Genomic DNA, 13,759 nt, shown 5'->3' with positions numbered 1-13,759 from the left:
AATAAGAGGCGGCGCTCTGTGGGTGGCTGAAAGGTGGAGGGAACCGCGTGGCAAGGAGTGGGATTCCCTCTAGGAGCTGAGAGCAGCCCTTGGCCGACAGCCAGCAAGAAAACAGGGACCTTCGTTTTATAAAAGCAAGTAACTGAATTCTGCCAACTTAATGAACTTAAGGCAGATTCTTTTCCAGAGCCTCTGGATGAGAATCCAGTCCAGCTGACACTGTATTCAGCCCTGTAAGACTCTGAGCAAGTCTCTGACCTACAGAACTGCGAGATAATAAATGGGTGCTGTTTTAAGACAGAAAGTTTGGTAATTTGTTACACTGCAAGAAAAAAATGAGTGTTGATGTACATTTTATTTTTAAAAAATCACCTATTTAGTACTGGCTTCCTATGAGGCAAGACTCTGAGAACTTTACAAGTATTAATTCCTTTGTCATGACCCTATGATATACATTTTACTCTTTTTCTCATTTTACAGGTGAAAAAAACTACGAAACTGAGATTAGGTTACTTGCCAAATGTCAGATGCCAAAACCAACAGTCAGACTTAGGTGATCCAGCCTTGGGACTGATGTTCAGACACCACATCTAGTCTTTTGCATTAAGCTGCGGCAAAATATATCATACCATGTATCTCCTTCACTTAACTCATTACTTTTCCAGGGAGGGATTTCGCCTGGCCCTGGGCAAGAAGCTCACCAGAGGGCCCTAGGGCACACACGGAATGTGACGGGGGACTTCTGGATGGCTCTCCAGAGCAGCCGCATTGGTCCATGCTACCAACCGCCCATCTGGGCCACCGTGTGTCTGCCAGGGACATTTTCCAGATTTTTCACTTTTGCCAATCTGATGAAAATAAAGACATTTCACTGCTTCTTAAAAAAAAGGAGTTTGTATTTTTTAACTACTTTTTATTGTAGTGTGTGTGTGTGTATGTATATATATATATATAAATATAAACATTACCATTCTAACCACTTTTAAGTTCATTTATTAGCATTAATTACATTCAGAAGGTTGTGCGACCACTGCTATTTATTTCTAAAATTTTTCATCCCTGCGAACGTCATTGCTTTTTAATTTGCATTTCTCTTTGAGCATCATCTCTTCACATGCTTTTCAATACATGTACCTTTGACTCTACCGTATTCATCATAAGAAAACAAATTAAACTAATAAAAGAAGTTCTACGTCCTAACATAGCACCTGGTTGTAAAATGAAATAGTAGTACTGAATCCTCTTCATTTTTCTACGTATTAAATGGGGTGATACATGCGGAGCACTTATCACCATGCCTAGCAAAAGTAGATATTTGATAAGTGGCACTTAGCGTTATTATTAATATTAATGATGTTATATGAATTCTTGGACTGCCGTTTCATCTGAGCCTTCCCTAACTCAGACAGTGGGATATGCCCCCTTCCGTGTCACAGCACCGGCCTTACCACCAAGGGACCTGAGCTCAGGATTTTATAGAAGAAGAAACAGGACAGAGAAATAATTTAAATGCAGAACCAAATGAAGAAAATACAAGATCGAATAACATTCAAACTGTAATCTTACATAAGGAGCGATCACAGGGCCAGCAGATGAGGCCGGAGACTCCCCGGGCTGCTGTGCAGTGCTGGCTCCCCAGCAGGAGGAGGAACGGCTCTGTGCTACCGCCCACCCCGCTGGCAGAAAAATGCTCTGACCCGATGATACATACACTTGAATCTCAAGGAGCACCAGATACATACTTTTTTTCTGGTTGGTTTCTGTAATGCTGTGACATGCAAATGCATATTTTGGGTCTTAATCCCTTCTATTTAGTTGATGACACTAATATGTAAGTTACTAAAATCCACAGATTTCACTTCTGATGTGAGCTCTTCATCGTCAGGTTTTTTGAAACATGCATGAGTCAGGCTTTGCTTCCAAGTATCATTATCTTGTGTCCGGTCACTAGCAGCAAAGACTACAGCAAGCTTGCCAAAATGCAGAAGGGACCGAAGCGAACTACACCAAAACAGAGCTCTGACATGTAGGAAAAGTAAGCATTTTTGCTCCAAAAATGAGAGGCTAGTAGACTCAGCTTGGTGGCGTTTGCAGTTGTCTTTATGCAGTTCAATCCAGCGATTCGCTGGCATTTGAAAAAGAAAGAGAAAATTGAATTGCCCTGCTGAAGTTGTCTTTATGTTACATATTTTCATTTTATCGAGGCGCTTTTCTTCTACTTTTCAGAATTTCTAATTGTAGAATTTGCTTACTGAAAATGTTTGCTTTGGGCTAGAAAAGAATATTTAGAAATCCCTATGCCCCCACTAAAAAAAGCAAGTGGGAGTGGAAATTTGAAAGAGGACCGCCTAATTCAGCACTAAAACCAGTGTGAGAAGCCGTGTGTGTGTGTGTGTGTGTGTGTGTGTGTGTGTGTGTGTGTGTGGTGTAAAACGTGCTTTTCAAAGTGCTCAGAGGTTGATGGGAATGTTTGATTAGCTCCTCTGAGAAGAAAAGGTGCTTGGACCTCTTGTTGTTGTTTCTTCTTTAGAATAATTTGGATGGAATTTGTGATGCAGAAAAGCTTAAGGAAAAAAGGATATCCATTCTGTGTGGTGGAAAATTCTTGAAAAAAAATTGCTTCCTTCAAACAAGGTATGTCTGATGAATTATTAAGCTATGCAGCTAGTTTGCTTTCCATTCCTTAGGATGAAAACGTTAAAATGTATTTATCACTGAGAAACTGTAACACATGCTTTGTCCAAGTAACCAGCCTGTGCAAGTTTCAGTCTCAAGAGAATTGAGATGGGAGTGGGTGGTTGTTGACATCCTTTAAACAACTAATATTAGATATGTCAACTATAAATAAATTGTACAAGGTTTTCACTGTATCTTTAAACCAACTTAATTATAATTAAAGTAAGTTGAGAAGTATGACATTGTGTAGAACTTTAAAGTATTTAAGGCTTTTTTATACCTTGCTTCCTGTATATAATACAATAGCAATGTAACATATTGCTTATAACAGTGTATCAAAAGCAGCATGAGAAATGGGCACATTGGTGCTAAATTAAAAGGGAAATTATTTAATGTGGCTCTCTACTTCTCTCTATTCAGACAGATGTCAGTGGAATGTGTCTAGGTGGGCAATTCTCTATCTTGTTTACACTGGAAGTGTTTTCTTAGGCTGAATGCTTTTTTACTGATAAGCCCGGGAAAGGGTTGGCATTGTTAAGCCTACTTTTGTAGCTCAGCTTTGCACAAGAAAACAGGGTACAAAATCTCTTTTAAGCATGATTAGTGTCAAACCAGTATAAACATGAAATAAATGCCTCAAGTATAGATTAAACAGAGGGGATAAGATTGAATTATTAGACTTGATGGTTTGCTCTGAAAAACCCATGGCATCTTTGCCATCTCCAAATCGAGAGTGAATTCAAGATTTTCTTTGAGTTTACTGTAAAAATAAAACAAGGCATTCTTGGCCATGGTGATTATTCAAAAAAAAAATGTGAGCACTAAGAAATAGCATTTTACCATTACGTTGTGTTGCAACAAATTTGGAAGTCTTGGTGGTAAAGTTCTGAGGTTGTTTTTCCCTCTGTCTCTTGAAAGATGAAAACACCCTGCAGCAAGGCGAGATCAAATACTGTTTGTTTGTGTATTTTCTCTGTTGTATGTGTCAGCTGCAAGTGGTAGCTCTGCGCTGGTAGGAAAGCTGGAAGTGCCTGGCTTTTGTTTACTGAATTAAAATCCCCACTTTTGTAAAAGGGCTTTAGACAAAGAATTCTAAGACTACAAGAGCTGCATTTTAAATTGCAATATGATGGTTTCCCAGACCAAGCTTCATTTAAATATATCTTACACCTCACCACTGAAAGGAAACATCTTAGGAACGTTGGAAATGCTTAATTATCTATCCTGAAGTAGTGTTTACTTTATGAATATATAGTTTAGAAGATCTAATTATCTTTTTTTCCCTGAGTTACGGATCCATGTAGAATAGTTTCTTTCAGAGAAAATGCACTGGGTTTGCAAATGGCTTACGAACAGCATCAGAAGAACAGAAACGCTTGCACTGTTCTCATCTGCAATCCCTGTGAGACACAGGAAGGCAGTGTTGTCCAGTGTGCTGTCTCGGTCCAGGAGTCCTAAATCATAGGAACAGCTCTGCCGCTACCTAGCTGTGTTACCTTAGGAAGAGCGTGTAACATTTCCTGACCTTTGTTTCCCCATCTAGAAAAAAGAAATAGTAATGCCTGCACACACCCCCTCCCAGGGTGGTTATGCGGCCCAGTGATGAATCTTGGTTCCAAAAAGATTTTTAAATGTAAAAATTCTACAGAAATGTAATCTTTTTCTGCACATATTTAAAAAAAAAAAAAAAAGATTACACTGGAAGGAGCCATTGGCCTTCAAATGGATGCTTCCTGGACCCCACATGCTCCTGCTACCTGTGCCCACATGTGTGACTTCTCTCCCTGCTCGCTAGGAAGCATGAGCTCGGTATCAACAGCAGGAGGCACAGGAAAAAGCACACTGGTCTCTGCATCCGCAGAAGGGCACTCTTTGCTGCGTGACCTTGGAGAGGGTACTCAGCATCTCTGTGCCTCCATTTCCTCACGTACGAAACGAAGTTGGACAACATAGTCTCTAAATCTCCCTCCTAGTCCTATGATTCTGGGTATGGGACCTCTCCAATGGGAAGCATGGCCAGGCCAATTTCATTGCGGAGACTCTCTGTATGTTACAAAATGAAGAAATATCAAGATGGGGTTTCAGAGCTCTAGGATATTTAAAATGCTTACCTAACTAAAGACTTTATCATAGACAAAGTTGAAATGCATGGCTGTGTGTGTCTGTGTATCTCCATAGTGTACTGAGCGCAGTGTGGTCCAAGTTTTGACAGACTTCTTTCAGTTCTCTGTTGTACTTCCGCGGCTGCCTGTAACACATCATGCGGGGGTAATGCCAAATATCTAAATGCAAGGCCTGCCAGGCAAGGCCAAGACCAAGGCCAAGTGGCCCTCCAGTGGTGCTGTGGATCCCATGGGAGTTTGTCAGGCAGGAGGCTCTTCTACTTCGCAAGTGTATTAACTTTTGCAAGTTAACTTAAACTTTCTGAGCCTCAGTTTTCTCATCTCTAAAAAGGGTCTATTATTAGTGTCCCCATCATAGTAGGATTATGGCAAAAAGCTTGGATCAGTGCTTGGCACACTGTCAGCATCCAAATGTTAGCGAGTATTTTCTTCATTATATGTGACTAGAATAGAGAAATCAGATCCGCTGTGAAGCAAAGCAATCATAATTCTCTTCAAACTTTAAAATGTTAACTCTTTGATATGGTAAGTAAATTGACTTGCAGAATTATGTATGTGATATCAACACAATTATTAGAAACATGTAGCCATCTCTTCCTTCAGAGGATCTCAGCTAATCCATCAATCAGCAAATGATAAGCAAGAGGCAACTTCGGTGATGTGTATAGAAAGAGAAATCCCAGGGGTCCCCCTCTCGGGGTCTAAAACTGTGTCTCTCTGGGGTTTGCAGAAGGTGGTGGAATTCTTGGCCCCATGAACAAACATAGTGTGAGCTAGAGAAAAGGGCAAAGGAAACCTGGTACTTTTTGCAAGTATGAAAGGCCCTCCTTCAAGTGGGAGTGAGCAGCTTCTGTTAGTGCAGAGAATGGGGCAAAAAGGAGCGATAGGCTAGGCATCAGCAATGCCTTTTTGATAATGCGGATTGTTCAATGTTAATCAAGCTGCAGCTGTACACCCCGACAGCTGAGGCTTCCACAGCCACTGTTGGCTCGGATGCAGCTCTGACTCCGGTCACCAGCTTGTACCATGGGCATCACCTGCAGCTAGCCACTCCAGCTGTGCACCTGCACCCCGCTGACCCAACTCCCAACACATTTTGGGGCTCTGCACAGCCCGTGGTGAGACGCGGAAGCCACAGGAGCGCACGTGGACAGTTGAGGGCACTGAAGCTGCGAGCGCGCCTGCAGTTAGCCCTGGCCCTCACTGCTGGTCCTGGCTCTTGCCGCTACATGTGTGTCTGCAGCTGTCCGCTGCCACTGCACGACCCAGGGATCTACAGCTGGCCTCTGCCACCATGTGCGTGTGCACCATCAGCTCTGGCTCTCACCCCTGCCTGCCCTGGTCTTTACCTGCTAAACCCTGAAGCATCACTGAGGACCCCACAGCCCTTCCAGCCACTGCAGATCCCCTACAGTGCTCATCAAGTACTACACAGTTGGTGGTATGAACCCCAGCAGCCTGAGCTGTCTAGACAGCATGGCTTTCTGGACCCAAGGCCACCACAACCCCCGTACTGGGTGCCCTGCACCACTAGATCCCGGGTCACAGCATGCCCCAGCATGCCTCCACCCACAGGTGAAGGTCTTTCCTGACTGAAGTCAGTCCACAAAGTCTAGGACAGGCTACAGGCATCATGTAGAATTGGGGTACACCATGAAGAACATGACACACCAAAGGAGCCCAGTAAACCTCCAGTAACTGACCCCCAAGAAACACAGATGCATGAACCACTGGACAAAGAATTAAAAAAAAAAAAAAAACAACGCTCTAAGATGCACAGAGAGCTACAAGAGAACACAGATGAATAATTTAATGAAATCGGGAAAACAATGAAAGAAAAAAATGAGTCCAACAAAGAGACAACATAAAATAGAACCAAATGGAAATTTTGGAGCCGAAGAACAAAATTTTAATTAAAAAAAATATACACACACACACAAATTTAAGTCAGTCTGAGATCTTTTAAATGAGTTCCTGTTTACAGACCAGGAGGTGAAAGACCAAAATCCAATGAGATTCCAAGAGCCGGGCGTTCACAATGGAGCAAAGGCTATTTCAGTTCTGTTGACTGCATTTTCCTACGGTTACCTCATTTGTAAAACAAACAGTTGTGGATGCTGGACTTAGAATTTGTTTCTAATCAACTAGAAAACTTTTCTGCTTCAACAGACTGCAAACCTTAAAGAAATCCTTAGAGACTGCCTAACAGAACTGCTAGGGGCCGCGGGGGGCTTGGGGAGGGGGGGTGGAGAGCACAAAGCAGGCACCAGGGAATGCTGGGAGTTGAGACTTATAAAAGCTGCATGTCAAGTGGCAACCTGCAAAAGGCCAATCCCCCACGCAGCAGATGTGACTGGGCTGAAATCCATTGCCGAATTTCAGGGCTTGCATCCTGAGGGAGAAAGGTGAACTGAGATAACGATGCCAAAATCCTTTCCTGAGTCCAGTCCACAAGCCAGGGTCTTGGAACAAAACAAATACATATTAGTTTGGCTTTGATTCAGTTTAGAAAATATTTCGGTGTTTGTTTTTTTATTCTGGCCCTACAATTAAAAAAAAATATTGAGCCCATTGCTGCTTCATATTACTTCACTAGGTGGGGTTTTTTTCCAGTTATTTTTAAGAATGCTGGATGTCATTTTTCAGCTATTTGATTGGTCCAATTGTCCTAGAACCACAGAAGATTTTCATGGCAATGGGCTAAAGATCCCTACAGATCTCGGAGCAGAGAGGGAAGGAACAAAACTACAGAACTGCTGTGTTGCTGGGGTCCCAGAAGAATTGAACCAAGTGGCAGTCACAAACCCACGTGGTTCCCTCACCAAGTAGTCCAAGAATCAAGCATGGCTAACCCTGTGCCGCAGCTTGCACAGAGAGACCCCACTGGTTGCTTTACCTCTCTGTTGAGTCCTCAACTAGAATCTAAATGTCTATGTTTTGCAAAGGATGGTGATGAGAAAGATGATGGTAATCATGATTAACCACCCCCCCAACAACAATAAAAATAGCTAACATACAGCTATTCTTATGCGCCAATCACTGTTCTAAGCCCTTTACACATATTAATTCATTTTACCCTAACAGCAACCATGTGGGGAGGGTTGTTACTGTCCCCAATGCACAGATGAGAAAACTGAGGCCCTGAGAAATTAAGGAAATGTTCTGAGGTCACACAGCTAGAAAGTGATGGAACTTAACTTCCAACCCAAGCAGTCTAGTTCCAGGGCTCACACTCTTAACCTATCAGGCAATAATTACACCATCCTGGTTTTTCCCCCACTGCCCCAAATTAATCTTTGCCACCCCTGAAAACATTGTTTTCAAGCCAAGTCAAATTGGTAAGAAAATTGTTCTTTCTCGCAAGTATAGACACAGCACTGGTTATGATGGAAAGGACTGAAAGCAAGGAACTCACAGGAGAAGGGCCGTTGGGAAATAAAAGGGGGTAATTCCTGCCTTGTTGGATCATCTCCTGGTTTAAGAATCGCGTCTCAGGTGTGTTGGGAAGACATGATTCTCAGGAGGAAAGCCAAGGAGTAGGTGTCTTTATCAAGGCCTTCGAGGAGCCAGTCTCCAAAAGGTGTCCTTTACCTTCCCCTCTTGGGTAAAGTTCTCAGTGAGTCACAGAAAGAAGCTGTGAGGGATGACTTCCCTATGACTCAGATTACTTTTAAAACATCACTTTCCCTGATAAGGCTCTCTACATTGACAAGACTCCTGTAGAAATTTCTCAAATTCTTTCCCTCAGTGAGAGAGAGGCAAAAGTTTTGTGTGGACATGTGGTAAAAATTCATGAAAATGCCCTTCAGGCTAGAGTGAGATGAAACTGTTTCTGCATTCCTTCTTCTCAAAAAGAAAAAAAATCTATTCCTTCGGGGCAAACGAACGTATGGTTTCCAAGGGAAGAGGTCACTGGCATCTTGGTGCTGGGTGAATTCCCCGCTCTGTGTTCCTTTGTGTCCCAGACAGAGGAAACATGCTTTGGATGCAAAGGTGCAAGTCAATTTGCCCACACTGTCTTCCTTGTATAGCATGGTCAGTAAATCCGTACTCCTAAAGCTAAAAGGAATTTAGGGAAGCAGAGGCAACATTCAACGACAGCAGCAACAAATATTAATGGGGCCACCACCATGTGTTATTCATAATTCTACGTGTTTGGGAAGACGAGTGAACAAAATAAGTCTCCAGTCTCCCAGAGCTGCCAGTCTGCGGGCGCACAATAAATAAATACGCACACAAGGTCTGGCAGTGATCGGGCCTCTGAAAAGCTTAAGACAGTAGGATAAGGGGGCTAGATTGAGCAGTGAGGTGTGGGTGATGATTTACATTACGTGGCCAGATAAATGTCTGATAAAGGGATACGGTAACAGAGGGAGAGGTGAAGGAAGCCAGGGAGCAAGCCCTGTGGATACTTGGGTGAGAGTGTTCCAGGCAGAGGGAAGAGCAAATGCAAAGGCCCTGAGGATGGACCGTGCTTGCAAGGCCAGCATTTCTGGAGCAGGCTGGGTGCGGAGGAAAGGAAGGGAGACCCAGGGAGTACTTTGGACAAGCAGACACAGAAGGCGCCATCTTAATGCTCTTCGATTTCCCTCAGCTGCCCACCACTGCCCATTCACACAGTATCTGTGGGCAGTTCTTGCCTCTACCCAGGATGAAATCGGAGTAGGTCCCTTCACATGCAGATCACACTCAGATTTTTTTTAAGACCTTGTTTTTATTATATCTCCAAACAATCTTAGTTGTCATTAACATAGATATAATACTCAGGTAATACTTAAAGACCTTACAATGGCCTTCACAGTTTGAAGTATCATCCTCCACCTCCAGGTTTGCTTTCTGCAGTGGGAAGGGGGCATGACTGGACTCTCTCCTTCTCTGCCTTGTGCCTTTGCCCCACATCCCCTTGGCTGCTGCTGATCACCTCTTTGTGTCCAGAGTAGAAGTGGGAGCAGAGAGGAAAGGTGGAGGTGGCAGAGAGGCCTTCCGAGGTACTACTGTTGTCAGCTGGCATTCACAGCTGTTTCTTGTTCTTACGGGGCACTTCCCACTTTGCGGGGGACCCCTCACCCACATTCTCTGGGTGCTGACATGTGAGAATCCGTTCAGGCTGGGTGTTTGCCGTTCCTCCCTCTGCCCCTGAGCAAGTGGTGATTACCCCCAGCTTCTTTCTGCTGTGGCCCCCTCAGCCCTTCACACACAACTGGTTTTGGAGAGACCTAAAGCAACTCCAGGCTGCCTCTCAGACAGTCTCATTTGCCACAAGCTACTCCCTCTCCCATAGATGTCTTAGTCATGAGTCAGACACCAGTGCACTCTGCCCCAATCCCAAGGAACACCACTACTCAGTAATTTCAAATGGGGTGATTGGGCATTCCAGCTGGACTTCCGAAGGAGGTAACCAAGAACTGCGACCTTCAGCTGCCTGCCAGACTGTACCAGAGGTTATAGAAGCCAAGACGATAGCTGAAGACTGGAGAGCAAGAATAGCTTCGGGAAGAGCTGTTAGCATTTCCCCTCCTGCCCCTCCCCACACTCCCACCCACTCCAGGCAAGAGTGAGAGGAGCCTCGGGGCCACTTTGGAACATGAAAGTAGTTGGCACTTCCTCCAGCTGAAGCTAAGACAAAGGATCATCCCATTTTAACATCCACGACACAGTCAATTACAATACACTCAAATGTCTGTTTAGATGGGTGTGTGATGCCTGGTGAAGCTTAAAAATATGCCTGATGCATCACTTTACCCTAAATAACATTTTTGTGTGAGAACAAGAAAGCTGTGAGTTCAGGCCCAAATATAACTCAAGACAATCTCTTGACCTTAGAACCAAGACAATTTTATTACACAATATATATATATTTTACAGTGTATGTCTTAACTATGGTGAACAGAGCATTTCAAAAGGCCTAAGATATATATTTCAAGGCAAAAAATAAGTGAAGCCATCAGCAGGGTGGTCAAATGGGTTTACCGAGAGGGGTTCAATGTTGGAGGCCTGGGATGGAATTCTGGTTCTTCTACATACTCGTTCTACAACCTCGGAGAGCTTACTCAGGTTCTCTAAGCTTCAATTTCCTACTTGAAAAATGGGCATAAGAGTACTTACCTGATAGGGTCTCCAAGATGATTAAAGAAGGTCATGTGTGTGCAGTGTGTAGCATATGGTAAGCATTCAGTAAATGACACTATTGTTGGAATGGACTCTGAACTCCTAAAACTTTCCATGAAGAAGAACAAAGGTACCGACCCCATCTTGTATAACAGCTCACTAGATCACAGGGCCGAAATTGGCCGGAGAGCCATGAAAGAGGGTTCGAAGGCTCCGTCAGAGCCGGGCACGGTCCAGAGAGGGCCTCCGGAGCGGGAGGCTGCGTGATTTCCTCCCGAGAGAAAAATAACTCTCTTTCTGCTGGTTCCTACCAACTTCTGGGACTTAGTCCTCCATAGCCCTAGGTTGTTCAGCCACAGTCAGTCCCCCGCTCCATTGGGACTATAGACTGTGGACTAAGTGGACTACACCCTCTATTTCCCCAGTGGTTGCTGGGATTTAAGAATGCACTTTGACCCACAGCCCCATGCCTGCCTCTCGGCAGCATGGGGACAGCTGGAACCCTGTGCTGTCCTGGGACAAACCCACTCCTGACCAAGAGACAGACAGGAAGATACCATGGATTTTACAGATACACCCTCATCCTCCTTCCTACCTCAGCCGGAAGGCTTTGCCAGATGCGAAAAATGTTTTTCTGTACCTCAGAATTGAAGGCAGGCGGAAAAGAACAGAGTGTTCAGGCCAGTCAAGGCTCTGGGGACCACAGTTGGACTGAACCAAATACCCAGCTCCAAATTCACAGTGGACGGCTGCTTGGCAACCACAAACCTCAGTGCCCAAGGGAGCAAACTCACTGGGAGGAGGCAGGGCTGATCCAGTGTCAAACACATTAGGTAAAGGAGCTTCAGATGAGAGAAACTCATCTTCCAGAGCTCCATGAGAAACTTTGAAACTGTGCATGGTTTCCAGAGTAACTAAGAGGGGCGGTCATGGCCCACCTCATCTTTTACGAGGCCCTCCCCCTCCCCCCAGATTTACTGCTCTTCGTGCCCCCTTCCATTACAGAGGGTAAATAACTCTTGGAAGGAGTTCTTTAGAGCTCATTTGGGGCATGCCTGCAAACTAGTATTTTTTCCCACTGGCAATATAAGATCTAAACTACCACTTCAGAAACGTAATTACTGTTTGCAGCCTCACTAGAAATCACTATTGGTTGAAGCCTTGGTGGATGTGGTAAGCATTACCATATGTCAGGTTCTTAACGAAGTAAAAATGACAGGCTGAAACACACGCACCAAAACAGGCTTTCCCTTCGTGGTTTTCTGACATGTAGAAACATGCCACATGGGTCAATGAACCTAATGGCATAGGCCTCGATCTGTCATCGAGCACATGTGTGAGCTCTGTAACCCACCCAACGGCAGAGGAGTGAATATCTTTGCTTTAGGATTTATATATATATACCGCTGTATATGGCAATTAAAAGTGATCCTAGATAAAGGGATCCTGAGTAGTTCACATTCTAGTCATCAAAAAGTCACCTATAATATTTGTGGAAAATTTCTAGATTGGAACATCAATAAACATAACACTCTTATATACATATATGGGGTGCCCCCCAAAACTGGAATCATCTTCTGCAGGGTAGGCCTCTTGCAGTACAGGCTTCCCGGCTAGGTGAGCGTGCTAGGAACCCATCTGTGTCCGTGCACCAGCTGGTGTTGTGTGAGAGGCTGTGTTCAGCTTCAGTGACTTTTTTTTGAAGACTCTTTCGATGAATTTGCCTATTTCATGATGGGTTATTTATAAGTTCTCCTGCCTACTCCATGCTGGGTGTTCAGCAGTTTTTGACTAAAAATGGCATGACCCCTGTGCCCCACCCTCCCTACTCACTTGATCTCGCCCCAAGTGACTTTTTTTGTTTGCTTCCCTGGATGAAAAAAGTCCTCAGAGGGAAACATTTTGTCCATGTGGAAGAGGTGAAACAAAAAAACGGCAGAAGCACTAAAAGGCATCAAAATCTCTGAGTTCAAAAACTGTTTTGAGCAGTAGAAAAAAAATCTCAATAGATATATTGCATCAAATGGAGAATGCTTTGAAGGTGACAGAAGTTTAAAGATGTAAGAAAAAATACACAATTTTTTATAAATAAATTCCAGTTTTTTGGGTCCCACCTTATATCTGTCGTGCTGGGTCATTCTTTGTTGTGTGGCCTGTGCTGTGCATTATGGGGTATTTAGCAGCATCTCTGGCCTCTAACAACTACACTCCAAGAGCATCACCCCCAGTCATGACAACCAAAACTGTCTTCAACATTGCCCTTCTGTGGGGAGGGATGGGGATGCAAAATCACACCTGGTAATGAATCCTGACCCCACAGTGACATTCTTACAGCATAGTTTCAAGTTCACACACTCCCCTTTCCCTCCCAGAGCATCCCGGGTAGGTAGGCTGTGTTTCTCCTTCTCAGCGGCTGCCACAGCTCAGAAGAGTCTTCTCTGCCTAGAGCCTGGCCCCAGAGCTGCATACGGTTCCTCCAACCCTTGTCTTGATGCTAACCAAAAGACAAGTACCTGTGCCCTTTTCATCTGAAGTGTTTTCATCTTACTGCTAATCATTTCAGGGAAACAGGAGATAAATAAAACAACAACGATGAAAAGGTTTTAATCAAAGCTTCAAGGAACAGAAACTAACTCAAACTGGCTGGAGTAAGAGGGCCCAGAAACATCGATGACATGCATAGGAGACCAAGTCCAGCTGGACGTCTTTCAGACTGGAAATGGGACCTGGGAAGTGGCCAGAAAATAAGGCATCTGCTCTCTCTGCTTTTCCCAGGAGCACAAGCTTTCTCTTCTCCATCTCGTTCTGCCCTCCTCTTCTACATCTTATTCAGGGCCCCATAGGGCCCTCAG

At 44.2% G+C, this 13,759-nt stretch overlaps 1 protein-coding gene across 2 annotated transcripts in view; it reads left to right on the top strand.

Moving 5' to 3' along the window:
• Nucleotides 1-1,982: 1,982 nt before the first annotated feature.
• Nucleotides 1,983-13,759, top strand: part of VIT (vitrin) — a 96,120-nt gene continuing 84,343 nt past the window's right edge. The window contains exons 1-2 of one of the 2 annotated variants that reach the window (XM_024553031.4): nucleotides 1,983-2,035; nucleotides 2,531-2,634. The gene's annotated coding sequence lies outside the window, so the exon portion shown is untranslated. Of the gene's footprint in view, nucleotides 2,036-2,426; nucleotides 2,635-13,759 lie in introns of those variants that run through there. The other variant, XM_045189327.3, reaches the window with a different exon arrangement.

This window comes from Desmodus rotundus, chromosome 5 (genome assembly GCF_022682495.2).
Source record: "Desmodus rotundus isolate HL8 chromosome 5, HLdesRot8A.1, whole genome shotgun sequence".
Taxonomy (NCBI): Eukaryota; Metazoa; Chordata; class Mammalia; order Chiroptera; family Phyllostomidae; genus Desmodus; species Desmodus rotundus.
The sequence above is the reverse complement of the archived record's forward strand: the minus strand, read 5'-3'. Positions and strand labels throughout refer to the sequence as shown.